Below are 5,259 nucleotides of genomic sequence, written 5' to 3'. Positions count from 1 at the left end.
AAAACTAATTTTGGGAAGAAAATGGGGTTTTTGCCCTAATTTCGAATATTGGAAATTGTAAAAAAAAAGGAAAGGGAAAGGGAAAATGATGTTGGATATTGTGAAATTGGAATAAGGATTATGTTGATGATGATGGTGGAGTTGGATATGTATTATCACTCCCATTGGAATTAATGAAAATGTATTTTGATTGAAATTTATCTATTGAATAGAAATAACTGTTTTGGACTATTAGCGGAGGATAGTCTTGATTGTTGTAGACATGGCATGGGGATTAGGTTGAATTGAAACTAATTTCTTATCCATTGTGCATTGAGCATTATTATACATTGAACATGGTAAATGTAAAGGTTTTTGAGAAAAATAGGTGAATACCGTGGTGAATCTGGTTAGGGGATCTAATTGTGGTTTTGTTATGTTAGCCTGTGTGTCATTGGTGAAAGTCCAGAAACCTGCGCGGTTAGGTGTTTATCATTCCGGTTGGTACTGGTAAAATAGCTTTGGTAGTGCTTGTATTGCCTTACTTGCAGACACGTACCTAGAGATTTCCAGTGTGTTGTATCCACTGCCCTGTTTTCTATATAAAAGGATTATTTTTCATGAATTGATATATCATCTGACATTGCATAGTTTTGAGATGGAAAATGGGAAATGTTTGGAAAATGGCATGCATAGTGCATTCACCTTATAATTTTGCTCAGATTCATATACTATGTTAGAGCACCCCTACTAGGTTTTGGCTCACCTTATGTGGGAAATAACTTTCAGGTGCTGATGATATGCCTTCACCAAGAATATAACTTGGGAAGACTCGGAGTTTAAGGCTTCTTTTTGGTTATGTTTCGATATAATTATTTGTTTAAGCCTCGGGCTTTATTTGTATTGAGTTGAAATTCCTGTATCAATGTGATATGCTATAGATTCAAAATCTAGGATTCATGAATGTATATTGCATATGTCATATTTTTTAATGATCACAGATAATATGAATGGAGAATGTTAGTTTATTGATCACTTGATTTACTGTTATGAGTAGGGTTTTACGTTATTATTTTGAGGCGTTATAACTCTTATATTGGTTTGGATTCATGAGAGACCTATTTGACTTGGTTTAGACTTTCTAAAGTTTGGATTTTTACTAGTTGGCTTTAGATTCGTTTGGAAGGAAACTTATTTTTTTTTTATGAGTGATTCTTTGGTTATAAATAGGTGGAGACTCTCATTCATTCAGTTGAACTTTTCAATTCCATTGGTTGGACTTTGTAGTTCATTAGAGCCCCCTATGGAGGTTTTGTTGGTAAGCCTTCGAGTCTTTCGTATGACTTTTGGTCACTTGGTGTCTCTTGGTTGAAACTTTAGTTTCGTGAGACTCATGTAGAGAAGATTTGGGTTTAGTGAGAGAACTTGTATTTTAGGCTTGGTGAGCTTAGTTATTTGTGAGAGATTGTTTTGTCACCATTGTAGCTCTTTGAAGCAGTGTTCTCTTTGCTAGTGGAATCCTTCTCCTTGTGATTGTCCGTGGATATAGGCTTAGACCGAACCATGTAAATCTTGTAATCATTTCTCTCTCATGAATTTGCATAATTTGTATGGTTCTTCTGCTTCATATTCAAAGCCATTAACTATATTGGTTCGGTCGAGTTTTTCTATGGATTCTCAGCACAATAGTTTTTGGCAGCATTGTGGCAGAGTAGCGCAAACTACTTGCTCCTAAGCCAACCACACAGACTCAAGGAGTTGTAATCCCACGATGGCAAATGAAATGAAAAGAGGGGATGATTCATGATTCGTTGAGGTAGAGTTTGACGGAGTTACAATGAGTTTTAGTTGGTGAACACTTGTCAATGCAATAGTAAAGGGACAGAGAGATGGGAAATGCATTAAGGACGGGATCTGGAGCCTTGAAAGATAACTGCTACAAATGCAATCAATTGACCAACCAACCACAGGCCACCATCTCTCCCTTCTTGAAGGTTCCTGTTTCGGTGATCACTTTCAAAACCCTGTTAACTCCAAAAGATCTTCCATTAATTGCACTGCTTCTCTAAATAAAATCTCATAGACTGACTGTTGAATTTGTGTGTCAAGCTTGAGTTTTGCTTTCTGTTTTGAGCTTTCTATATAAATTCCACCTATTGGAACTGTTCTTGTGGTATTATCACGACTTTTTTGAGTTGGTTATAAGCTTTTAATTTAGTCACTTAAGTGATTTTCGAAGACTCATCTTTGATTTTCTTGCTTTGGGTTTGATTCCGTTCCTACCAATTTTGTTCTTGTTTTGGCAGAACTTTCGTGGTTTTTTTGTTTTTTTAATTATATATTTTGATGAAATTCTGTTAGTTTTATTTTTGTAGTTATTCAAAAATTTTGTGTAGTGATGATTGATAGTGAGATTGCTCAATATTTGTTTTTATTTTAGTTGTTTTCGTGCTGTTAGGACATTACGTAGGTTGCATTGAACAGTTGAAGTGTTAGGATTTATTGTTGATTTCCTTTCAAGAAACCTTGTGTATTCATTTTGTATTTGTTTTTTTTTTGTTTTATTTTATTTTAATTTTTTCGTATTTATATATATCTATATATATAAGAACCGCTTAGCTGCTTGAGGTATGTCTTTTCTCTCTGATTTTGCCTTTTCATTTTCAATAATTTACTAATGGTGGCTTATATGTTGAGTGAAAGTTTTTTAATAATTACGCAAACATTCTTAGTCAATTATGTAACAGGTTTTTTCGTAATTACCCGAACATTCTTGGCCTATCATAAAACAAGTTTTTTTCGTAATTACGGAAATATTCTTGATCAATTATGAAACATAAATGTTTTATTTTTTAAAAAATTACAAATGCACGTATAAAGTTTGTTTAAAATATGAATCGGTCATATAATACTAGAAATTATAACTATTGTTTGTTATAAATTTTTATTTAACACAATACACAGGAGGATAAAAAAAACCAATTCTCCTGTGCAATCATAAATCATCAAAGTTGTTTATTAAAAAAATATTTCTCATATCATTAAAAACTGTTAATTGACTTAATGATTTATTTATTAACAAAATAGTTAACTGAAAAATATTTTTCATATCATTAAAATTTGTTAATTTACTTAATGATTTGCTTATTAATAAAATTTGGTCATTTGTTATGCGAGTATGATTTATATATTAATAAAATTAGTTATTTGTGTATATATATATATATTGTCTTTTGCTTCTTTATTAGTTCAGTAAATTATCTTAATAGATTTTTTATATGAGAGAATTATATTAATATTTATTTTATATTTGTTTATTGAAAAAAGTTCCACACCATAATTTTCTTTTATAAATTCAGAAGAAATGTTAAAGACTCACCCAAAATGTTATGATAATAGAATTGAAGTCTATATCATTGGGTGCATAACAAATCAACAAATGATACATATCATACCACATAATTTTATTATATATCTAATGATTTATTCTATTCAATTTCATAGAATAATATTTTAATTTTATCAAAATTATCAAAAATACAAAACTTAAATATATTTTAATAATAGTCCATGCCTTACACGAGCCTACTTGAATTAGTATATATATATATATATATGTGGACGATGTTCTATAGTTTTTTTCACCCTTCCTGCAAAAGAAATATATATATATACTTTTTGCTTTGATTTTCATTATCATATATTGTTTTTTTAGATTTATTTGTTTGTTGTTTTTGTTTTTTAGAGGCCTACAATTTATCAATACGGGGAGATAAAAATATGTTTGATTTTTTCAAGATTATTTGTTCTATTTTTTTTTCCCTGCAATTGTTGTTGTATTTTGTTTCCTGCATAAAAGTCCACATTGAGTTTTTCTTTTGATATTCTTCTTCTTCCAAGCTCTATTTGTATTAATCTTTATGAATTGCGAGATTTATTTACAAATCTCATTTAAAGAACTTATAGCTCCATTAGTCCACAAAGTATTATTTTGTTCTACCTTGTCTCATACATTTAAACTTATATTTCAATAAGTTATTTTCCCATATTAGAAGTATTATACGGACTATTTTACTCTTATAAACGTTTATTATATAATATATATATATATATATATTAAACCATATATCTAGGAGATAGACAATTATTATTAAATATATTTCATTTATGATATATACAAAATACTATATATAAATATAGAAGATTATTATTCTTAGTATTTTTTTTGCCTCAATGTGAGGAATTCACTTGATTAAAAATCTTCTTTTACCATTATTTTACAATCAAGTCTTGCCATGGAAGAAGATTTGGAAGAGAAGGGCTGTTATACATGTAGACCAATTATAGAGATGATGATTGACTCACAACAGAGATGATAGTAAACTAGCGATGAATAATCGTTTTTTTGCCATTGCTATACATAAATCATAGTCTCTTTGTTAGTTTGTGTAGTCATCAATATTGTATAGTTTATTCGCCGGTATTATGCCGAAGTTGATTATATATAGATTTTTCTAAAAAAGTGCATCAATATATATGAATTATTTGATAGTTTTTTATATATTGTTTGATGATTTATTGTATATTATATGTTACTATACTTGTTAGTTGAGCAATCATTTCTATTGCTACTAAACAATCGAAATAGTCGATTTTTACCTTTTTTTTTTTTTTTTAAAATTTTGTTTCGTGTTTTCACGTTGTAGTGTGAATGTTCACATTGATATGAGTTTAGTTTTATTTTTAGGCTAGTTGTATGTTAATTGTAAATTACAAACATTCACACTGTATTTTGATATGAATTTTATTTTTTAGAAGGCTAGTTGTATGTTTGTTGTTTTTGTTACCATGCTTGTTGGTTGAACAATTATTTCTATTATCATTGAACAATCGAAATAGTCGATTTTCACTTTTTCACTTTATTTTATCTTTTCACGTGGTAGTGTAATTGTTCACATTGGTATGAGTTTAGTTTTTCAAGGGTAGTTATATGTTAATTATAAATTGTAAATATTCATATTGTATTTTGATATGAGTTTTATTTTTTTGAAGGTTAGTTGTATATTTGTTATTTATTGTGAACATTTACATTATACTTTGACATATATTTTGTTTTTTCAAAAGTTAGTTGTATATTAGTAGTTATACTAGCACAAACAATAGTTTGTTATTTTGGTCACAAACATAGTGTGTATATAGAGATGTGAATGTTCACATTAATTCTGTAATACAAATAGATAGTCGCATCCAATGTCTCACACACTCATGTAATATTGAGTC

Source organism: Camellia sinensis, chromosome 15, assembly GCF_055761805.1.
Source record: "Camellia sinensis isolate YWXY chromosome 15, ASM5576180v1, whole genome shotgun sequence".
Lineage (NCBI taxonomy): Eukaryota > Viridiplantae > Streptophyta > Magnoliopsida > Ericales > Theaceae > Camellia > Camellia sinensis.
The sequence above is the reverse complement of the archived record's forward strand: the minus strand, read 5'-3'. Positions refer to the sequence as shown.